General features: G+C 45.9%; 1 pseudogene; it reads left to right on the top strand.

Annotated features, from left to right (window-relative positions):
• Positions 1-9226: 9226 nt before the first annotated feature.
• LOC143680347 (synapsin-2-like) lies at positions 9227-23708 on the top strand (annotated as a pseudogene).
• The last annotated feature ends 1593 nt before the right edge of the window (positions 23709-25301 follow it).

The raw sequence follows: 25301 nt of genomic DNA, 5'->3' as shown, positions 1-25301 counted from the left end.
GGAGTCAGGCAAGGAAATTAAAAAGGAAAACTTGTCTTCAGTCAGGGAATCTCAAAGTATAATTATATAGTGAGGACACCAAATTAGCAGTAAGAGGGGACTGTCAGATGCAGCCACCACACACTCCAACCTCCATTCTCACACTCGCAGCTAACTCACAGCCTCTGAGTGGGCTGGGAAACTCTCCTTGAGCCTAGTACACACTCTCCCACTGAGAAGGCAGACATTGCAAGAGAGCCCTCGGGGGCCCCTGGCACCGACCCCCTGGCATCATGGTTGGGGAAACCAAGGACTCCCGAGGGACGAGCTTTAAGACACCCAGTGATGGGCCCAGGTCCTGGTCCAACCAGCCTCTTGGGAGCCAAAAGATGGAAAGAGACCATGTCTGGGCTTCTAGAGTCCAAAATAAATGCATGCACAGCTCTTTGCATTGTTACCATGGTTATAGATAACAAGGGCTGCGGCAAAGCACAGCAAATTAGTTAATGATGAGAGTGAGACCTCCAAGGGAAACATGTTCTGCATAAACAAACTGCTTTCTGGATTGGGTGGTAAGCGGGATGGAGGCAGGGTGAGATCCACAGCGGGCAGGAGTGGGCACGCAGAGTCACCACACAGAGTGGGGAGAGTGGAGGCAGCATGGGCTGTGTGGGTCTTGCTTCCCAGGCCGGTGTGAGAAGGGGGTGGCTGTGCCCTCTCGGAGACCCCCGGGAGGCAGCAGGGACCCCTTGGCAGGATGGGCGGTCAGCTATGTAAGAATTGCATCAAGCCAAAGGCTTGAGTGTCCAGAGAGGCCCAGGCTGACCACTCAGGGAGTTTCCTCTATGAACGCAGGCCAGGATTCTGGTACTTAGGATGGTGGGTGCTCGCAAAGCAGGGCACAGTTACTGCCTCCTTCAGCTCATGCCCAACATAACGTCACTTTGCAGCTCCTCCCATTTAGACTCTGCACTAGTCTGTTGACGGAATCCATTGCTGGGCGGTGGAACTGGCATCCTTTGTCCCTGGCCCGTGTCTTCCACCAACATCCAGGAAGCATCATTAGCCTGGACATAGGGTAAAATCAAGTCCCAGACCCCACACACCAGCAGGCACCTACCTCAAGGCCACTGCAGTGTCTCTTCCCGGAGCCATCCACATGGTCCACTCTGCAACTTCCTTCAAGTCCCCCTTAGTCCTGGTTCATTCTCTGAGATGCCAAGACGAGACTAATCATGTCAGGATATTATTAGGGGAAAGGGCTGGAGCAGGGGGCGGCCATCAGCAGTCAGATTCTGAAGCCAGTCTGACCTCCGGTGAAGGAGAGAAGGGGGGAAGCCTGGAAGCACCCTAACTGCTGTACCACCAGAGGAAGTTTTTGCAAAGCCTTCAGAGAGATCTTGGAGCAAAATCTGCTGACAAGGGAGTCGGCATCTCCCAGGAGCGGGTCTGCCTTGGTATCCCCACCTCGCTTGGGCACAGCAGGACGTGGCTGCTGGAGACGTCGCCTTCACACAGAAGCTGCAGGCAGCTGCGGCCCGCAGGCAGTTATGCTGTCTGAAATAAGGGGTCTGCAGGATGTATTCTCAGAGCCACCCCAAAACCTCTGCTCCAAGGTTGCCTGTTCAAGCAGACCTTCCCTGACCCTTCCATGCCAAACAGCGGGAGCCCTGGGGCAGCCCTATGCTCCTTCCCAGCTCCAGGCTTTAGTGATTGCACTTTACACCCTCTGATGTGTTATGTAATTACTTGTTCATTTCCCCATCTTTTACCACTAACCAGAAAGCTTCATGGCAGCAAGAATTGTGATCTGTTTTGTTCACTGCTACATCCCCAGGACAGAGGCTACCTAGTGCCTGGAACTCAAAAAATATCTATTTGTTTGATGAATTACTTAATAGGCAAATAAATGAATAGCATGAGCAATGTTTCCTGGTGAGTGCTGAAGGACTGCTTCCAAATCAGGTAAGGCCCAGTCCCATGCTGGGCCACGTTGGGGCATGCCAGTAAATCTTCAGACCGCTGGTTCCTGGACAATTGTATCTTACTCTCCATAATGATGTCAATGGGCAGCAGGGCCACCTTTCTGGTAGCTGCTGCCAGTTGACAAGAAAACAAGAAATCATGCATTTGTGACTGGTGGTGGCAGCTATATGTGACCAGGGCAGATGTATGTGACTGTGGCAGGTATATGTGACCAGGGCAGGTATATGTGACAGGACAGATATATGTGACTGGGTCAGGTATAGGTGACAGGGGCAGGTATATGTGACTGTGACAGGTATATATGACCAGGGCAGGTATATGTGACCGTGGCAGGTATATGTGTTCATGGCAGGTATATGTGACAGGGGCAGGTATATGTGACCAGGGCAGGTATATGTGACCAGGGCGGGTATATGTGACCATGGCAGGTATATGTGACCAGGGCAGGTATATGTGACCAGGGCCAAGGGGAAGGCACAAGGACAATAGCCACCTCTTAATTTTCCATCCACCTAGACTTCCTGTCTCAGAGTCATCCTAGATGCCCACCAGGCACTCCTCCCAGGGGACGTGAAGATAGTGGATGGGGCCCTTTGGTCCACTCAGCCCCTGAGCTCTGGGACAGTGTCCCCCTACCTTGTTGCTATGGCAAGAGAATCCAGCTGCAGTGACCCACCTGTCACCAACACAGGGCCCAGGCCTCAATGGCATCTGAACACACCCATCAATGGGAAGGAGGCAACCCATGTTAGAAGGCCTTGTATAGCTGCAGGAAATTCCAGGCAGCAATTAGGAAGCAAGTCCGGGCTACGGATCTGTTGACCTGACCTGGGGTGTGCACAAAACCCACAGCTGCCCTCTGCTGGTACACAGACAGCAGAGAACCCAGAGGTGCCATAACAAGTGCTGAGCAGTTCACAGCTCAAGCAGGGCATGGTGCAAGGGTAACTCAGTGGCAGAGTTCTCACCTGTCATGTCCGAGACCTGGGTTCAATTCCCGGAGCCTGCCCATGCCAAAAAAAACCCACTCAAACAGGGCACTTCCTGTAGGCCTTCCCCTCACTCCATCCCTTGCCACCACACCGACTTCTGCCGGAAACTCACAACTTGCCTTCAACCTGAGGCCCAGCATCCAGACCTGTTCCCGTGTTCATCTCCAAGCAAAGCGTGAGCAATCAAGGCTCTTTCCTGCTCCCTTGCCCTGCAGCTCCCCGCCTGTGACCCATCCTACCCCAACATGGTGGTGTGTCCAAGGAGATGAAAACATGCCACAGAGAGCCTTTCACAGGTCACCAGGCAAGGGCTCCAGGCTCTGTGGCCCTATCAAGGCCCTTCATGAGCTCTTTTCTCCTCTGTCCACCCACCATTGAGGCCCCCTCCACACCCCTCTGCCCTGGGCCAGGTCATCCTCTCCTCTTCATCTGGGCTATTGCAGCAGCCTGCTAAGCCAGCACCTGCTTTCTCCTCCTTCCATGCTCCCAACACCCAAAACAAAGCATATCAGGTTGGCTCAAACCCTCCAAGGGCCCCCTACCCACCTAGAATGGAATTGAGCCCTCCAGCGGTCCCCCACCAACCTAGAATGGAATCGAGCCCTCCAGGGACCCCCACCCACCTAGAATGAAGTTCCTCATGGGTGGCCCCAGATGCCATGAGTTTTATGGGCTTGGTCTCTGCCCACCTCTCCCTGGCTGCCTCCCCAAAGCCTGGCTCGTTCCTCCTTCACCTTGAGCACATTTTCTCCTTCAGTCCCCTGTGCCTGCCTCACCTTCCATGGGGGAAACCCAGGTTCGATTCCTGGACCATGCACCCCTCCCCCTACCCCCCCACAAAATAGCCAGGGCCTCATTGTAGTTTTAGTGGCCCTGGGCACCTCTGCTGCCCAGGGCCGGTGGTCAGACTGGTCCCGGCTGGGGTCTCCCAATAGCCACCGTCAACCTTCACTGGATAGGAACTGCACTTGCCTCCAGGTTCTGGCTTCAAAAGTTGAAATTTCTCCTTTCTATGTAGTTCATTCTCAAAGGAATTGATTTCTTTACACCATATTTAGCTGGTCTTTTTGACACATAATAATGGGGAACATTTTTTGTTATTGCAGAGTGGGGAAGGATTTTCAAAGTACAAGACAAACCCAGCAGCTGTTAAAAGAAGAAAGGAAGAGAGGGGGGAAGGAGGGAAAGAGTGAAGGAGGAAGGAAGGGAGGAGAGGGGAGGGGAAGGGAAGGGAGGGGAGGAAAGGACTGATAAATTAAACTCTGCAGAAACAAACATCACAAAAAACACCAAAATGCAATCTAGGAAAAATAACGGTATTTCATATCACAGACAATGACATAATTTCCTTAATAGATAAAGAGTTCTAAATAAGAGGGCAAAGAATACAAACAGAGTTCAGAAAAGGAAATATGAATTCCTCTTAAACCTATGAAAATATGCTCAACCTCAAATTAAAAGCACTGATAAGCCATTTTTCATCTGACAGATGTCAAGAAGAACAAATATTGATATGCTTTGGTGAGGTAAGAGAAACAGTACAGCATTGGTAGAAGAATGAACTGTCAAAAATTGTAAGGCAGGCAGCATCTATCAAAATTATAAAGATACACACACTTTCATCCTTAAATTCCACTTCTAGGAATTTCTCTTGTAGAAATACTTACACTTGTACCAAATGACATGTACAGAGTCATATTGCAATATTGTTTATAAGAACAAAAGATTGAAAACTACCTAAAAGTCCGGCAGCTAGAGACTAGTTAATAAATTATAGCACACCCTTCCAAAAAAGAGTTTTGTTGTACTGATACAGAATAATCTCCAGGATGTATGATTTGAAAAAGCGAGATGCAGAACAGTATGTGTAGTCCCATAAATGCAAAATGAAAATAAATGCATAATCTATACATTTACTTGCATATAAATGTGTAGAGCTTCCCTGGAAGGATAATCAGGAAACTGAGAGCACAGGTTGCTCCTGGAGAGGGAAACTGAGTAATTGGAAAAAGGGAAGCAAGAGAAGAAGACTTTCAATTATATACCCTTTTGTAGTTTTAAAATTCAGTACCATATAAGTTTATCATCTACTGATAAATTAGATAAAAAACAAAACTGAAAGGAAAAGGTGCGCTGAGAGGATAGAACTTTAGTTAGCATGTGTTGCCTTAGAGTATTGGAAATGGATATTGTATTAGTTGTCTATGCTGCATAACAAATTATCACTAACTTGACTTAAAATAACACATTGTCTCAATTTCCAGGGGTCTATAGCTGTCAGCACAATTTAATTGGGTCTTCTGCTAAGGAGCTCTCAAGGCTGCAATCAAGGTTTCATCTGGGCTGCATTCTCATCCAACTGCTTGACTGGGGAAGAATCCAATTCCAAACTCAGGTTGTTGGCAGAATTCATTTCCTTGTGACCATGTGATTGAGGGGCCTGGGTTTTTACCAGCTGATGACTGGAGGCTTGTCTCAGGTCCTAGAAGTTGCCTTCAGTTCCCTAACATGTGAGCTTCTCCAACATCCAACATAGCTGCTCACTTCATCAAGCCTGGAAGGAGAGTCTCTTTCTCCAGTCTGCTAATATTATCTTATATAACAAAATACAATCACAGGCATGACATCCTGTCATCTTTTCCGTATTCCATTGGTCAGAAGCTAGTTACTGGTTCCACTCACCCACAAGAATTGGGGACTCCACAAAGTGGGGATTATTTGGGGACATGTTAGATTCTGCTTATCACAAAGAAGACCTTTGAGGAGACTGTTTAAGCAGCATTTCCATATTTTTGTATTCTCCTTAACAGTTATTGAGCAGTTCCTATATGCCAAGGGCCATATTTGGCATTACAGTGATAGCTGGAAATATTATAATGTATTCTCAGACTTACCTCACTCCCCTCCTGCCTTCTTGCTTGATACATCCCAGAGTAATCTGGCCAGAGCATAAAAAAGTATTTTCAAAGTCCCCTAGAGGGATTGGGGAGAAAGGAGGAAATATTCAACTTCCCCATCTGGGGAATTCCTGATATTCTTGCAAGCAGTGGGGACAACCAAATCAATAGGCTCAGTCCTCAATCGTGGGACTTGTCCCATGATGCTTTTTTCTGCAAAAGAGAAGCTAAGCTTACTTATAATTATGCCTACAAATCACCCCCAAAAAACCTCTTTTGTTGCTAAGATGTGGCGTCTCTCTTTCTCTAAGCCAACTCCTCAAGTGAAATCACTGCCTTCACCCCTACATGTGACATGACTCCCAGGAGTGTAAATCTCCCTGGAAATATGGGACAGAAATCCTAGAATGAGCTGTGACTCAGCATCAAGGGATTGAGAAGACCTTATCAACCAAAAGGGGGAAGAGAGAAATGAGACAAAATAAAGTGTCAGTGGCTGAGAGATTCCAAACAGAGTTGAGGGGTTATCCTGGAGGTTATTCTTATGCATATATAGATAACCCCATTTTAGTTTATGGTGTATTGGAGTGGCTGGAGGGAAGACCCTGAAAGCACTGAACTGTGTTCCAGTAGCCTTGAGTTTTGAAGACAATTGCATCACTATATAGTTTTTACCGTGTGACTATGATTGTGAAACCTTGTGGCTGATGATCCCTTTGTCCAGGGTATGGACAGAAGAATAAAAAAATGAGGACTAAACAAATAAATAAATAATGGGTGGAGGAGGGGATAAGAAGTAAAAAAAGCTGAGTAGATGGCAATAATAGTGGTCAATGAGAAGGAGGGGCAAGGGTATGTGATGTGTGGGTTGTTTCCAAAGATGATCATGGTGATGAATATGCAACTATGTGATGATACTGTGAGCCTTTGATTGTATAGTTTGGATGGACTGAATGATGCATGAAGATATGTCAATAAAAATGTTTTTTTAAAAAAGGATTCTGGGCCGGAAGTTCATCAAGTAGCTCCAGAGCTATGTACTAGGCTTATAATAGTGCCAGACACTTTAACTCATCACCGGGGATGTTGCCATCACAGCACCATGTGCCAGGGCTATTCCAGCTCATGGTGGTCCTGCAATATGGGTGTTTGGGATCCCCATTTAACAGACATTTAACTTCAGACCCAGAGCTTTTCAGAATCTGCCCAAGGCTGCCCAGCTCAGGAATGAAGAGGCAAGATTCCAAACCTAGGCTGTGAGACTGGAGTGCCTGGCTTTCTGTGGTGGGCAACTGTCTGCTCCTAAGGAACCCCAGGCCTGCGGTCAGCTTCTCAGTGCACAACTGCACCTCACAGGTCTCTGACCCCTGGGATTGGGGCTCTCTTTTGGGGGGAGGCCCTTCCCAGCCTTACTCACCCCCAGCTCAGCAGACTGGTGTAACTGGGGATACCCTGGTCTCCAAAGCTCACTGTGCCTCTCCCTGCCATGCCCAAAGGGCTCTACAGCAGCTGACCCCAGAGACCCAGGCCTCCTTCCCTCGTCCTCCTCTAGGGAGGAGAAGGAAACTATTTATGAACCCTTTAGAACTCCCCTTTCCTGCCACACAAAAGAAGCAGCATCAGATCTGGAACCAAGAGGCTCTCTGAGGTCAATGGAACCAAACATGCCCTTGAGCTTATGAATATTTCCATCTTCAGCTCATCCCTCCCTGGGGATGGGACCAATTCTGCTCACAAACCTCCAGGGTGGCAAGCACACAACTGGGCAAGGACAGCCCAGTCCGAGTAAGGCCAGGCCTCCTTACTAAAGGGCTGCATTTAACTGCCCAGATGATGAAGGGAATTCTCATTCCAGGACACCGAGAGGAACGTCCAAGTGGAGAGATTTTGGAAACAGTGTCATAGAAGGAGTAGGTAGAGCTCAAAGCAAATCAGATCATGTCACTCCCTCGATGGGTCCCGGTGCCCCCAGGATGGTGCCCAATCCCCCCAGTGTGTCTTTCTGAGACCTTCACGCTCAAAGGGCCATCACTGGGCCCAGCTCTGCCGCACCCTGTCTCCCCATCACTGCAACACCAGGCCCGGCTCCATCGCACCCTGTCTCCCCATCATGCCATGCTCCAGCCCGTTCAACAGCGGCTTGCTGCTCCCTGAAAAGACCCTGCCCTTCCATGCTCCCCACCGCGAGAGGCACAAACTCCTCTTCCCCTACGGCCTTTTCCCTCCACATCCCTTCCATGCTCTTGTGCAATTGTCGGTTCTTCCATGGAGCCCAGCTTCTGCACAGGTGGTCGCTCCCTCCCCTCAGAGCTTCTTCCTCTGCAAATAGCTTCCACCATTTACTGAACACCTAGAAAGGTGCCAGGCCCTTTGCATGCCCCAGCTCTAACCCTCATTAAAAATGGGAAGTTGAGGCTCCAAATGCACAAGGTTCCTTCTTGAAATGATGGAAATGTTTCCGTGATGGATGGAGGTGATGGCTTCCCAGCACTGCAAACGCCACGGCATTGAACTAAAGATCTGAATGTGATTAAAAAGCGAAATGTTAAATTGTATATATGGTAACGGAATACATTTTTTTAAATGTGTGGAATGATGCTATACAAACAGTGAATCCTAAGTTAAGACATGGACTTAATTAATAGTAATATTATAAAAAAAAGTGCTGTCATCAATTATAACAAATGCTCCACACCAATGTTAGTGATGAAAAGGTGTATAGGAATCCTGTATTTTATGCACAATTGTTTTGCTAACCCAAAACGTCTCCAATGAAGGAAGAAATAAAAGAAAAAAGTTCAGATAAAAAAACACAATCATCCCCATCAAAAAAAAAAAAAGCAACGGAAATTTAGAGAAGCTGCACAGACCAGAATCACGTGGCTGGTAATGGGTCCAAGACCCAAATCCAGACCTTGCTACTGGCTCCTTAGCCATGATCAGGTGGAGCTGGAATGGTCTCTCCCCTCTCAGTCTTCTAGACTTAGGCCCTTAGTGAGGGATGCATTTTATGTTATAATCTCATACTTACTTACGTGCACAAAAGTTTCAGAAAACAACATTTACCCTTTCTCCTTTTGGTGCATGCTGATCTTTTCTTTTTTTTTTTTAGTGCTGGCCCTGATCCACCAATGGGAGGTGGCTCCCAGTTTTAAAACACTGTACTGGATTGCCAGCACTTGCATGGCAGGCTTAGCACAGAGCCTGGCACACAGTAGGTGCTGAATAATTCCCCAAACCTGGCTTCCACCCAGCCAGATCTTAATTCTCTAGTCCAGTGCTGAGCCAATAGACAAGTATCCTGGAGCCCACCAGCCCCAAGCTAACTCCAGTCCTCTCAGGGTGAATACAGAAAGCAGCAGAGGCTCCCAGATGAAAATCTTGGAATTGGCCCTGCCCTCAGTCCAAGGCAACAGTGATTTGAGAGGCTCTCTGGTACCACTGCCAGGAACAGGGATCCACTGTGGCTGCAAAGCCTTGGCCTGGAGACAGAGAGGAAGGGGCTCGGGACAAGGAGCACAGACCCTCATCAGCCCCTGTGCCCCCACCATGGGTGAGTGGCACCTGCCAGCCTGGTAGTAGCAGATGAGTTTCACCAACCCTGGAGTTTGCCTCTGACTAAACAAAGACTGAGCTCACTAACAAGTTGGGCTCTAAATTTAGTACCAAACCCAGGGAAACTGGTGCATTTGCCCCCACTGCCCACAGCAAGGTGGGCTGTGCATTGCTGCTCCATTTCTCTCACTCTGCCAGGATGTTCTGATGCCCAGAAGTCCCGCTGACTCACCAGGGCCGCAGGGCTGGCACAAAAGGTGCTTTAATTGTCCTCCTCTAAAAAAAACTCCTGTTCCGCAGAGGGACGGGGTGATGGAATTTGGGGCGCAAAGGATATAAAACCTAGCACGGAGGCTCTGCATGGAGTTCTCAGTTTCCAAGGCCAGGCGAGCCCCCACCCCCACCCAATGCTGCACCACCACTCTTGGCTCCCGAGCCATGCTAATGCCCCCACCCTATGGTCTGAGCTGATCCCGGTCCAGACTGGCCCAATCTGGGGAGCCTTGGACCTCCACCCAACACCATCTAAGTCCTCTTGGGCAAAGTGAAGGATCTCCAGGATAAGGCAATGCCAACTTCTTCTCCATCACTAGGCCATAAAGGCTGCCCTTCCAAAGGTTGAGTACTGAGAATCTGCCCAGCTCTTGAATTACAAATTATTCATGGGTTCCCTAAGACCAGGATCATCCCTCAATCCCGACAAAGACCTGTAAGGTGGGCACCATCGTTATCCCATTTTTCAGATTAGAGAATTGAGGCTTCCAGATGCTAACTAAGTTACCCAATATTCTATGGCTGGGTCAGTGCCACACCACAACCCTGCCTTTAATCTCCCTATTGCATACTCCTCTGTGCTTAGAGACTTCCCCTAAACCCTGACCACTGCATCTGGAGCCTGAAACTTTGCCCAGCTGACATTATCACTGACCTCCTACAGCCTATTAGATGGAGCTGGGTTAGGACAAGGCTCTAGAGTTGGACTGTCACAGTGACCCTACTTAGCTGTTTGGACCTGCTCACATGACTCACCCCTTCTGAGGCTCAGTTTGCCCACCTGTAAAAGAGGAATGGTTTTGCAATGTGTCAACTTGTCTGGACTGAACTACATTTCTCCTCTTGTATGTTTCTGGTTAAAGTGGGTCACAAGAGACATTCTGGCAAGAACTTCAAAGGGTGGAAGTGAAACAGCAGCCATTCTGCAGCTTGCACCCATCGTTGCTTGTCTGGGGGCACTTTAGCATAGGACCTGTGTATCAGTTAGGGTTCTTCAGAGAAACAGAGTCAACAGGGAACACTCACAAATATAAAATTTATAAAAGTATCTCATGTGACTGTGGGAACACAGAGTCAAAAACCCACAGGGCAGGCTGTGAAGCCAACGATTCTGATGGAGGGTCTAGATGAACTCCACAGGAGAAGCTTGCCAGTTGAAGCAGGAAGAGAGCCCGTCTCTTCTGAATCCACCTTAAAAGGTTTCCAGTGGTTAGATTGAGCATCACTCATTGCAGAAGACACTCCCCTTGGCTGATTACGAATGGAATCAGCTGTGCATACAGCTGACATGATCACAGTTTAATTCTATGAAATGTCTTCATAGCAACAGACAGGCCAGCACTTGCCCAACCAGACAAACAGGTACCACCACTCGGCCAAGTTGACACATGAACCTGATCATGACAGTCCACCCCTTGTCAACTTGGCAGCTATACATATCACCTTAAACCATACCTTATTTATAAATAAAAAACATTAAAACACACATTTTTATCTTTCACCTAACAATACTCAACTATCCTGCAAATAACTGGAAGCACATTAACTCTCTCCAGAATAGGGTGCAAATCTTTGGGTAATATTCATTCTTAAACTTGATATCTTACAACTTAAATAGTATAACAGGAACAAAATGGCATTACAGTCCTCGTTTCTGTAACTGATCATGTGCTTGAAGTTCATATTTATCACTACCTACTTCCACTACCCATTCCATGTTCCCTTTACCCTCAGCAAGCACTTCAGCTGAGCATAGTTTTTTGCCTCATGGGGTGACCCAAACCTTCATTCCTGAAGTTTCAGACCCATTGGTAGTCTTGCCTGGATTGGGATGTTGCAGTTTTCCATTGATTTTAATCATAGGGCATGGTAGTGCTAAAAGATGACCTAAGAGATCTCTTATATTCCAAGAAAACTCTTCTTTACCCCCATTATGTAGTTGCAGTCCTATTTCCCCCTGATATCCAGGGTCAACCACCCCAGACAATAATGCAATTCCCTTCCTGGCTTGTTTATCCAGGGGCATGAGTAATCCAAAGTGACCAGGTGGCAGTCTTAGATTCCAGTTCAATGGAATCATTGTTGTTTCTCCTGGTGGAAGCACTCCCCCTTCTGGAACTAAAACTTGTAGACCAGCAGAGATCAGGGTCGCAGGGACAGGAAGCAAAAATTTTCCTAGTGGATCACTAGGGGTAATAGTGAGTGATACCACTTCCATTTCCACCCCTTGGTTCCTGAACACATGGATCCTGGCTGTTGGAGAAACAGTACCATACAGCGGACGCTGATTCAGAGCATACACAGCTTCCTGGAGAACATTACCCCAGCCTTTTGTGCTGGTTTGAAAGGAAGTATGCCCCCTAAGAAAAGTCATGTTTTAATATAAATCCCATTTCTTAAAGGTAGAATAGTCTCTATTCAATGCTGTGTATTTGGGACTGTGATGGGATCATCTCCCTGGTTGATGAGATTTAGTTAAGAATGGTTGTTAAACTGGATTAGGGGATGAAATGTCTCCACCCATTTGAGTAGGTCTTGATTGGTTTATTGGAGTCCTATAAAGAGGAAACATTTTGGAGAATGAGAGATTCAGAGAGAGCAGAACGATGAAGCCATGAGATGCAGAGAGTCCACAAGCCAGCAACCTTTGGAGATGAAGAAGGAAAACGCCTCCTGGGGAGCGTCATGAAACCAGAAGTCAGGAGAGAAAGCTAGCAGATGACACCATATTCACCATGTGCCCTTCCAGCCGAGAGAGAAGCCCTGACTGTGTTCACCATGTGCCGTCTCACTTGAGAGAGAAACCCTGAACTTCATCGGCCTTCTTGAACCAAGGTATCTTTTCCTTGAATGCCTTTGATTGGACATTTCTATAGACTTGTTTTAAGTGGGACATTTTCTTGGCCTTAGAACTGTAAACTTGCAACTCATTAAATTCTCCCTTTTAAAAGCCATTCCATTTCTGGTATATTGCATTCCAGCAGCTAGCAAACTAGAACACCTTTCAAGGTATTGCCCCCTAGTTGGCACCGTAACTGAGTTTTCAAAAGGCCATTCCACCGTTCTATCAATCCAGCTACTTCTGGATGATGGGGAACATGGTAAGACCAGAGAATTCCATAGGCATGTGCCCATTTCTGCACTTTATTTGCTGTGAAGTGTGTTCCTTGATCAGAAGCAATTCTGTGTGGAATACCATGATGATGGATAAGGCATTCTGTAAGCCCACAGATGGTAGTTTTGGCAGAAAGAAAACCCATATCCAGAGTATATGTCTATTACATCTAGAACAAATCATTGCCCCTTCCATGAAGGGAGTGGTCCAATGTAATCAACCTGCCACCGTGTAGCTGGCTGGTCACCTTGGGAAATGGTACAATATTGGGGGCTGAGTGTGGGTTTCTGCTGCTGGCAGATTGGGAACTCAGTTGTGGCTGTAGCCAAGTCAGTCTTGGTGAGTGGAAGTCCATGTTGCTGAGCCCATGCATAACCTCCTTCCATACCACCATGACCACTTTGTTCATGAGCCCATTGGGCAATGATAGGAGTTGCTGGGGAAAGAGGCTGACTGGTATCCACAGAATGGGTCATCTTATCCACTTGATTATTAAAACCTTCTTCTGTTGAAGTCACCCTCTGGTGCACATTCACATGGGACACAAATTTGTTTATGTTTTTAGCCCACTCAGAAAGGTTTATCCACATACTTCTTCCCCAGACCTCTTTGTCACCAGTTTTCCAATTATGATCTTTCCAAGTCCCTGACCATCCAGTAAAACCATTAACAACAGCCCAGGAGTCAGTATACAAATGCACCTCTGGCCATTTTTCCATCCAAGCAAAATGAACAACCAGGTGCACTGCTCAAAGTTCTGCCCACTGGGAGGATTTTCCCTCACCACTGTCCTTCAAGGACACCCCAGAAAGGGGTTGGAGTGCTGCAGCTCTCCACTTTTGGGTGGTACCTGCATATTGTGCTGAACCATGTGTAAACTAGGCCCAAGTTTTCTCTTCCTCAGTCAATTCACTGTAAAGAACTCCCCAAGAAGCCATAGCTCTGGTCTGGGAAAGAGAAGGTAATGTGGTAGGAGTGGAGACCATGGGCATTTGGACCACTTCTTCATGTATCTTACTTGTGCCTTCATATATACCATTTCCATTTTACTATAGAGTGCTGCTGTGCACACCCAATTTATGGCTTGATGGGTCAGTGTTCTACTTTGCTAGTTTCCGGAATGCAACACACCAGAGACGGATTGGCTTTTAATAAAAGGGGATTTGTTTTGTTAGTTCTTCAGAGGAAAGGAAGCTAACTTTCCACTGAGGCTCTTTGTTATGTGGAAGGCACAGGATGGTCTCTGCTGGCCTTCTCTCCAGGCCCCTGGGTTTCAACAACTTTCCCTGGGGTGACTTCTTTCTGCATCTCCAAAGCACTGGGCTGAGCTGTGAGTGCTGAGATGAGGAATGCCAAACTGCTTAGGCTGTGCTACTTTGCGTTGTCTCATTTAAGCACCAGCCAATTAAGTCAAACGTCACTCATTGCAGCAGGCACGCCTCCTAGTCAACTGCAGATGTAATCAGCAACAGATGAGGTTCACGTGCCATTGGCTCATGTCCACAGCAACAGAACTAGGTGCCTTCACCTGGACAAGTTGACAACTGAATCTAACTACCACAGTCAGACAACACCCAGCTCATGATAGGCAACTGAGGTCTCATGGAAACTGATGGCCCATGGTTAAGCGCTCAGTCTCTATTAATGCCCAGTAGTAGGTTAAAACCTGTTTCTCAAAAGGAGAGTAGTTATCTGCAGCAGATAGTTAGGCTTTGCTCCAAAATCCTAAGGGTCTGCTGTGATTCTCCTATGGGGCCTGCCAAAGGCTCCAGACAGCACCTCTATTTGCCAACGACACTTCCAGCACCATTGGATCTGCTGGATCACATGGCCCAAGTGGCAGAGCAGCTTGTACAGCAGCCTGGACCTGTTGCAGAGCCTTCTCTTGTTCAGGTCTCCACTCAAAATTAGCAGCTTTTCTGGGCACTTGATAAATGGGCCGGAGTAGCACACCCAAATGAGGAATATGTTGTTGCCAAAATCCAAAGAGACCAACTAGGCATTGTGCCTCTTTTTCGGTTGTGGGAGGGGCCAGATGCAGCAACTTATCCTTCACCTTCGAAGGGATATGTCAACATGCCCCACACCACTGGACACCTAGAAATTTCACTGAGTTGGAAGGCCCCTGTACTTTTGTTGGATTTATCTCCCATCCTCTGACATACAAATGCCTTACCAGTAAGTCTAGAGTAGTTGCTACTTATTGCTCACCAGGTCCAATCAACATAATATCATCAATATAATGGCTCAGAGTGGTGTCTTGTGTGAGGGGGAAATGATCAAGGTTCCTGTGGACAGGAGTATGACATAGGGCTGGAGAGTTAATATACCCCTGAGGTAGGACAGTGAAAGTATATTGTTGACCTTGCCAGCTGAAAGCAAACTGTTTCTGGTGGTCCTTACTAACAGTTGTTGAGAAAAAAGCATTTGCCAGATCAATAGCTGCATATCAAGTACCGGGGATGTACTGATTTGCTCAAGCAATGATACCACATCTGGAACAGCAGCTGCAATTGGAGTTACCACCTGGTTGAGCTTATGATAATACACTGTCATCCTCCAAGACTCATCTGTTTTCTGCATAGGCCAAATATGAGAGTTGAATGGGGATGTGGTGGGAATCACCACCCCTGCATCCTTCAAGTCATTAAGAATGGCAGTTATCCCTGATTTACTATTTTGCTCGGTAGGGGCAGTTCTAGTGGCTTCCACTTGCCCTTTCCCACCATAATAGTCCTCACTGCACAAGTTAGAGAGCCAATGTGGGGATTCTGCCAGTTGTTCAGTATGTCTACACCAATTATACATTCTGGAACTGGGGAAATAAGTACAGAATGGGTCCAGGGGCCTGCTGGACACACTGTGAGATGGACCTGAGCTAAAACTCCATTGATCACCTGGCTTCCATAACTCCCCACTCTGACTGATGGACCAGAGTGATGTTTTGGGTCCCCTGGAATTAATGTCACTTCTGAACCAGTGTCTAATAATCCCTGAAATATTTGATCATTTCCTTTTCTCCAATGCACGGTTACCCTGGTAAAAGGCCATCAGTCTCCTTGGGGAAGTATTGGAGGAAGATTAACAGTATAAATTTGTGGCAGTGTAACAGGGTTCTCCCTCAGAAGGTCCTGGCCTCCCCTTAATTCAAAGGATTCTGGGTCTGTAAACCGTTTCAAGTCTGGAAATTGATTATGGGGTGATGACTCTGTTTTTGTAATTCAGGTTAGACTTCTGTTCACTTGACCTAGAACTCTTTTGTTTATACAGCTTGAACAAGAATTTGGTAGACTGCTCTTCTACTGTATTTCTAGGTACCCCATGATTTACTAGCCAATGTCACAAATCTCTGTGAGTCATATAGTTTTGACTCCTGCTTTAAGTTTGAAGTCTATTATAATAGCCACGTCTATCTTGTCTTTGGTGGTTAAGTGCTGCCATCTGACTTCTGCCAACTCGGAATCCAGTCCTCCCCATTGTGTTTAAGGATTCTACCTCAGTGACAGCAGTTTCTACAGTAATATCTGACCTCCAGAGAAGTGCAACCTCAGAGCTCTTCAGGGATGATGGTGCTAGTCTCACAAATTTATTTCTCGCTGTTCTGGTAAAAGGTGCATCCTCTGGACATTCCTGGGGTGTAAGAGCAGTCTTTGCATGATAAATCCACCCTAACATTCCAATCTCTCTAAGCCTCTGGATCCCCTCATCTACATTATACCAAGGCAGTTCTGGCTTTTCAACCTCAGGTAATGTTGGCCACCTTTTGATCCATGTTTCAACCAACCATCCAAACAAATTGTTAATACCTTTTCTAAACCCTCGAGCTATAACATTGATGCAGAATCTCTGCTTAGTTGGCCCATATCAATAAATTCAGCCTGATACAGCCTTATATTCCTCCCACCATTATCCCACACCCTTAAAACCCATTGCCACACATATTTCCCTGATTTCTGTCAATATAAATTGGAAAACTCACACAGTTCTTTTGGAGTATAACATACCTTCTCATGTGTGAAACTTTTTACCTTACCTTTGGGGGCCTGTTGGGACTTTAGTGTAATTGTAGGTCTGGAAGAAATGAGGGGTGTGGGGGTCATGAAAAGAATTAGAAATATCTTCCAAGCCATTTGCTTCAAGGTGTTCATTTGCAGTTTCATCTGGTGAAACAGAATTAATCACTCTAGGGCTAATCCCTTTAGGAGGAGGTTTGGTGGCCAACTCCTCAAGGCAGGCTGGAGGTGGGGCATATATGTCCTCAGGGCAGGCTATTACAGGGTTATCTAGAGAAGACTCAGCATGACCTAAGGTTTCAACCTCACCCATGACATCATTATCAATCCATATGTCACCATCCCATTTTTCAGGTCCCACCATGCAAGATTGAGATTTCAATTTACATTGTAAAGTTTCTACTTTAACAATAAGATTCTGAGTATGATTTTCAGAGGTCTCAAATTTATGGCTATAGGAAATAAGATTTTCCTTCAAGATACTCATAGAAACTTATACATCTGTCAGATGGTGCTTAAGCTTCTCATTTGAAACCTTAAGCCCATCCCTTTCACTCCTTAATGTAGCCAGTGTATCTAACAACAACCAGCCAACATCTCTATACCTCTTATTTCCACAAAACTCTGTAAAGGTGTCAAAAACATTATCCCCCAGAACCTGGTTTCCTACAAGTGAAGCATTAGGAGAATCGAATGGTGATATTTTGACTATCTCTTTTGCCAACTCACTCCATGGATTGGGAGTGTCATTCTGATTATGGGAATCAGAGTCCTTAGTTCCTTTGAGTCCAGTCAGAGTTGAACACCATTCATAAGATTCTGTTTAAGATTTAACAGTCCACAGAATCTGATTTAAGATTCTGTTTCATAAGAACCACTCCTGGTACCAAGATGTATTAGTTAGGGTTCTCTAAAGAAACAGAATCAACAGGGAACACTCACTAATATAAAATTTATAAAAGTGTCTCACATGACCATGGGAATGCAGAGTCCAAAATCCACAGAGTAGTCTGTGAAGCTGATGATTCTGATGGAGGGTCTGGATGAACTCCACAGGAGAGGCTCACCAGCCAAAGCAGGAAGAGAGCCTGTCTCTTCTGAATCCTCTTTAAAAGTCTTCCAGTGATTAGAGTGAGCATCACTCATTGCAGAAGACACGCCCTTTGCTGACTACAAATGGAATCAGCTGTGGACGCAGCTGACATGATCATGATCTAATTCTATGAATTGTCCTCATTGTAACAAACAGGCCAGCATTTGCCCAATCAGACAAATAGGTACCCCCACTTGGCCAAGTTGACACATGAACCCGACCATGACAGCCTGCAACTACCTACTATCTCCTGTGTCTTCCTTCAGCTTCTCCAGCTTCTGAGCCAGATGCTTCTGCTTAGCTCCATAACAGAAGTTCCCAGTGTCTCCTCCAGGACACACACCAGCAAGGCCAGAGACAGCAAGAATGGACACAGTTTGATCAGTCTGTCTTGGTGGTTTCCAACTAGAGTGGCCACCTCCTCCCACTTTGCCTGGGATATTCCAGGTTTTTAAACTGAATGTTGGGGGTGCAAAGGTAGTTCAGTGGTAGAATTCTTGCCTGTCATGCAGGAGACTGGGTTTTGATTCTCAGCCTGTGCACTTCCTCCCCCCCCCCAAAAAATGCAACAAATGGTGCTGCAGTAATTGTATACTCACATGGAAAAAGAATGAAATGGGGCACCCACAATATAGCATACACACACAAAAAACCTGAGTGTCCCATATCCCAGGAACCCTTCCTCCTCACTTCTGAGAAAAACAGGACAATTGGTCACCTGGTTCCAGTAGGTGCTTATGAATTCCAGCTGGTTCTTGTGCTCCCTAATTTTTAACCCATCTTCCCTTCCCAATTGCCTACTCTGTGGACTTCAAGCTCCAGCATCAAATGCAAAGAAATAGTCTTGCAAAGACTGCTTAACCAGCTCCCACAGCTGTTAAGGTCAATCTCTTATTTCACAGATAGATAGACGTTTGGGTTAGAGGCTGGCTGACTGGCTGGATGAATGGGAGGATGGATGGATGGATGGATGGATGGATGGGAGGATGGGAGGATGGGAAGATGGATGGATGGATGGATGGATGGATGGATGGATGGATGGATGGATGGATGGATGGATGGATGGACGGATGGATGGATGGATGGAAGGATGGATAGATGGATGGATGGATGGGAAGATGGATGGGAGGATGGGAGGATGGATGGATGGGAGGATGGATGGAAGGGAGGATGGATGGATGCGAGGATGGATGGATGGATGGATGGATGGGAGGATGGATAGATGGATGGATGGAAGGATGGATAGATGGATGGATGGATGGGAGGATGATGGATGGGAGAATGGATGGATAGATGGATGGATGGGAGGATGGATTGATGGATGAATGGATGGGAAGATGGATGGATGGATGGATGGATAAATGAATGGATGGGAGGATTGATGGCCAGATGGATGGATGGGAGGATGGATTAATGGATGACTGGATGGGAGGGTGGATGGATGGAAGGATGGATGGATGGAAGGATTGATGGCCAGATGGATGGATGGGAGGATGGAAGGATGGATGGATGGATGGATGGATGGATGGATGGGAGAATGGATGGATGGATGGATGGATGGATGGATGGATGGATAGATGGATGGATGGATGGATGGAAGGATGGATGGGTGGATGGATGGATGGATGGATGGATAGATGGATGGATGGGAGGATTGGATGGGAACATGGATGGATGGATGGATGGATGGGAGGATGGATGAATGGAAAGATGGATGGATGGATGGATGGGAGGATGGGAGGATGGATGGATAGATGGATGGATGGGAGGATTGATGGACAGATGGATGGATGGGAGGATGGATGGATGGATGGATGGATAGATAGATAGGTACCAATAGCTGGTAGTAGTGTTTGCCTCCTAGAGTTGTGAACATTAAATGGGTTATGCACATGCACACTGCCTGGCATAGAGAAGGCAGTCGATACATATTAGATGTTATTGTTGTTACTTAACAAGAGTCACACGTAGCTCATGTGTAATATGGTCATGGCATATTGCTGCCCCTTATTCTAAAGAGCCATGTGTTGTAGGAAAAGCAGGTATAGGGTGACAGCGGTTACCTTGGGTGGGGCTGTTGATTATGAAGAGGTTTGGGAGGAGCCTGCTGGAGTGCTGCACAGGTTCCATGTCTTGATATTTGTGGTAGGTACATGGCTGTGTACACATGTGAAGATAAGTTGAGCTGTACACGTTAAGATATGTATACTACTATAAAACAACATTTGTTAAATGTGGTGGACAACCACCGGGAAATCTAATTCCCCTTTGCCACCAATTTACAGTATGAGCTCATGGAACATCTTTGGGCAGCAGCCACCACAGCTGTAAACTGAGTAAGCCTCGCCAGGGGTCAGGGAACAGATCCCATGCCCCCAAATTCTCTGGATGTCTGTTTCCAAGCAAACCAGGAGAGGGAGTTGGCTGCACAGAAGGCCAATGAAGAATCAAGTTAGTATGCAGTCTAAAGGCATGTGCTGCCCTCAGGGGGTCCCTGGTGCTTGCAGGTCCAGGCACTCTCGTTTGATGAGTACAGTTGTAGGTTTGTATCTATGCTACCTCATAAAAGCACTTCTGAAATGCTGTCAGGCTAGAAATGAATGGAAGGTATGAGCTGTGGATGCCTGGATGCTGGATGGAACACATATGCCCAAGACTTGCCTTATATCTGGGGGAGGGAAGGGCAAAACACCTATGATTTACAGACCTACTGTGTGCCAGGCTCAGCACCAGGTGCTTCACAAGCCTACCTCATTTTACCCAACAAGAAAACAACATGTGACAACACTAAAAAGGCATAAACGTTAAGAACTGGGAGAGATTGTGTATTTGTTTTTTTGTTTTTTTTGCTCATCAGCATTTTCTATTTTTTTTTATTATATGTATACCGCAAAATAAAACTATAGAAATTAAAAGTGGAAAAAGACACAATTGTCAAAGAAGGTGTTTTCCCCCTGGGTGAAAAGGGGTGACTGTTCTCAATTTAGGAATCCACTGGGCATGATCCTAAATGGTCCTAAATGAATGCGAAGGAGGAAGGCAGTTCTTGCACCAGCTGTATCATCCAGGGCCTGTGATTGTCCCAGCTGCCACGTGTTTGATTTCAACTTTGATTAACAGAAAACAAGCTGAGTTGGAGACATTGGGTATCTAGTGGGGGGGCTACTGCAACAAGAAACAGTAAAAGCCACTGGACCCTTTTGCTATAGCAACTGCACAGCAAAGCTATTTAGTTGTTAACTCCTGAAAGAAAAGGCAGGACGAAAATTAGTGTAAAGTTATAGTACAATTTTGACTGTGGGTATTTAACCTCTTCCCCCTCCTCACTCCTGGGAATATTCTCAGCATGTTTCCAGCTAGCTATAACCACATCCTCTTTCTTGTAGTCTAAGAGTGCAGTTATTTAAGGACAAACCCTAGTGCAACCCTTTCAAACTGTTTTGTGCATTTGAATCGCCTAGGGATGGTGTAAAAATGCAGAACCTGATTCAGCAGGCAGGGCAGGGATGGGGCTGGGGTGCTGCCCTTCTAACAAGCTCCCTGCTGGGACTCCTCCTGGTCTAGCACAGTACCTGGTACAGAGGGAGCAGGTATTCAGAGCTGCTGTCTGAATGAATGCACAAGTGGACAAATGAATGAATATTGGTTTCAGTCACATGTTTAAACTGGTTATGCATGGTAAAACATTGGAACATTGTGTAAAAGCAAAATTTCCTTCTTCTCTGGGCTTCCAGTCTCCTATTGACAAGTTTTTATTTATTTTATTTTATTCTTCCATAAGTGATTGTTAATATGTATCTTTATCTTTCCATAAATTATTAATATGTATCTTTTCCCTTAACACAAATGGGAGTATAATATGAAAATTACTCAATGTCTTATGTAGTTTGTTCTCTTCATATATGCACCAGAGATTGTTTCATATCTGCATACATAGACTTAATTCATTTCTTTAAACAGCTTGCATAGTATTCCATTTCAAAGATATTTCATCATTCCCCTATTGCTGGGCTTTTCCAATTTTACAAGTATTTCGCTATTTCAAATTATGCTGCAGTAAAAACCCTAGTATATATGTATTTGGGCTGTTGGATTCTTTTATCCAGCACATCTGAAAATTATTTGTTGGATAAATTCTTAGATATGGAATATCTCTGTCAAATAGTGTGTGTGTTTTTATGTTGATGAAAACATAATTGCACCAATTTACACTCCCATCAACATTTATTTCCCCATACTTAAAATTTTATGCACTATCCATTTTTAACCTTGTCAATCTGAGAAGTGAAAACATCTTGTCCTTATTTTATTTCATTAAATATGAATGAGATTAGGATCTTTTCATGTTTTTATGCCATTATATTGGCTAGTAAAGTGTTATTCTATTTAGGAAAGGAATCGATTTCTGTATATTGATTTGAGAACCAACAGCCTCACTGAATTCTCTTACGGTTTCTAATAGCTTTCTTCAGTTGGCTCCTTATGTTCTCAAGTTAGGCACTTATAGCATTTGGAAATAATGATGATTTTGTCTCTTCCTGGACAATTTTTAAACCCTTATTTCTTTCTCTTATTGATTTGTATGCTAGAAAAAATAGCAGACAACAGTGGTGAGTGTGGCCTCCTTATCTTCCTCCTGACTAATAGTTTTAGTGGGCTTTCATCATTAAGAATAAGGTTGACACAGAGAGCACACAACCACTTGAAGACAGAGATGGTGGATGGAGAGATGCATCTACAATCCAGGGCATACCAAGATACTGGGAGAGAAGCATGAAACAGATTCTTTCAGAGTACCCAGAAGGAACCAGTCCTGCTGACACCTTAATCTTGGAGGTCTGCCTTCCAGAACTGACCAAGTGCTTTCGGGGAAAAAAGTCTTTGGAGATTATGATATCAAAGTGGAAAAGGCAGAATTTTCTGAGCTCAACCTGGTGGCCCATGCAGATGGGACCTATGCTGTGGGTATGCACATATTCCAGAATGGCATCAAGGTTATCCAGTCCTTCCAGCCAGACTTCATGCTCATCCACCAGCATGCATCTGGCATGACAGGGAATGGGGACTTTTGCCACCAAATCGTTGGCACATAGTATGCAGCCTCTCAGCATTGATTCACTGGGATCCATTTATAACTTCTGTGACAAGCCTTGGGGATTTGCCCAGCTGATGGTCATCTACAAGACACTACAAGGAGAAAAGTTCCCACTCATTGAACAGACTTACTACCCCAACCACAAAGAGATGCTGCCATGGCCCATGTTTCCTGGGGTGGTGGGGATTGGCCACACTCATGCAGGCATTGGCAAGATCAAAGTGGAAACCACTATGGCTTCCAGGCCACTGCTAGCATGGCGGCCCTCACCCACAACTATGCCATGGCAGTGTCTTTCACTGATGCCAAGTATGACATCTGGGTCCAGAAGATAGGCCAGCAACTGCAAGGCTTATGCAATGGCATCTATCTCAGGGAACTGGAGGATGAGCACTGGCTCTGCAGTGCTGGAGCAGATGGCCACATCAGACAGGTATAAGCTACGGGTGGGGGCCTGGGCACCTGTGCTGTTAAAGCAGTACATGGTGAAGATGGGAAAGACTACATTTTGAGGCATAGACTGCCGGATGCTTCTGATTGGGGAATACCAGGTGGGGCAGACAACTCACCACTAGTTGAACTAGTCATCAACAAGAGGAACCAGCTGCTATCCAGGACCCTTCACCAGCCAGTAGGCACAGAATGGAAGACTTAAGGATCCAGACTCCCCGAAGATCCCACCGCAGCGGTCACCGCCACCAGACTGGTGATACATCAGAGTTTCTCGAGTGTTAGGTATCCATCCTGTCAGGACAGTCCACCCAGTCACACAACCAAAGTTCTAAGTTGGCTCCCTGCAGCACAGGTCAATTTTAGAGCACCTGGGGCAGAGCTGGCTCTCAGAACAACAGGAGAGATCAGCCCACATATCTGCTTAGGATTTCTCTGCAGTGGAAACACTGGGATAGAAACCTATTGAGAGATATCAGAAATAACCTTTCTTTTTTAAGTGTTGATGCTTCCTATTAGACAGGAAGCTTCATAGATCATTTTAAAGAAGCCACACTTTGCTTCCAACTGAGAGCGAGAGAAGATGGTTTAGAAGAACTTGCAGGTCCTGTGCCCTCCTCCTCGAGTGTGCTCTGGCTTTATTTCCCAGTTGTGATTGGAAAACGGTGTGTCACTAACTTTCCATCAAGATGTTCTCTGTAGAACTTGGGGCCAACACCAACTCCTAACGGAAGTGGAAAGGTTACAGAATGTCTCAGAAGAAGCCCTTCCCTCAGCTCTGTCCTTTGAATCCCTAAGTGTGCTGATCCATTAAAGTCCGAACTTTCAATGGCCCATGTTTGCCTTCCATGCCCTGCCTTGGCCTCTTGTGGCCACCTCCGTAAAAGCTAGGGGTGAGTCAGCTGCAATGGGAAAAAGAAAGAGGCATGTTTCTGACTCCTGTGCATGTGACTCTGAGCAATGAACAACTGAAAATTAAGCACTTAAAACCTGGAACTCTGGGGGTGAGGGTATGGGAGATTTGTGGCACTGTTGAGCAAAAGTGAAGTAACATTTCAGCAAGCCAGACCTGTGTGCTTTCTTTCCATTTAATAATTAGAAAGGAATTAATTCTCCCTGCTGTATTCAGTGCTGTCTGGCTACCAGTGCTTCTAGCAAAAAACACCCTGGAGAAAATCCTGAGCTTCAAAACCCTTGTCTTTTCTGGCCAGGGGTAAAGAATTCCCTCTTTCCCTGCAGTGATTTTTTCCCCCCAGTGGCTCCTCATATGCTAAAATGCTTATCAATTAAATTTAGTTTCTCTGATTGATTTAGTAGACAGATTTCATTCTCATGTTTAAATCAAACATCTGCATACATGTTGGTCAATTGTCAAAAGATACCTGAGATGCATGGACAGAGGAAAACTTGGAATCCATGCAGTGTCATGGGACTGCAGTGTATTATGGTGAATGCATTTCTTCAAGTGCTGCATAACTAGAAGAGATTATTTGCAAGTTAACAGAGAAGACAATTTCACTCCTCTCATACCTCTGTGGAATGCTGCTGTGTAAGAAATAAGAATTGTTTGTCCAAAGCCTGAAAAAAAGCCAGTATTCTGCCTCTGATAAATGTCCAACATTTATCATGGGTCAGAGTATCTCTGTGGAGGCAAGTGTTAGCCTGTGTCCTGGAAGTCCTGGCTAAATCCCAGAAGACAAGATGAGAAAGATAGGGTAGAGTACGGTTTAAGTAGATAGACTCTGCAGTCAGGCTGCTCAGGTTGAAATTTTACTAAGTGAGAAACTTTGGGCAAGTTAATCCTTTTGTACCTCAGTTATCCCATTTGGAAAATGGGACACTAGCAGTTTCTT

Source organism: Tamandua tetradactyla, chromosome 4 (genome assembly GCF_023851605.1).
Source record: "Tamandua tetradactyla isolate mTamTet1 chromosome 4, mTamTet1.pri, whole genome shotgun sequence".
In the NCBI taxonomy this organism is placed as follows: domain Eukaryota; kingdom Metazoa; phylum Chordata; class Mammalia; order Pilosa; family Myrmecophagidae; genus Tamandua; species Tamandua tetradactyla.
This window is presented reverse-complemented; position numbering and strand designations above follow the sequence as displayed.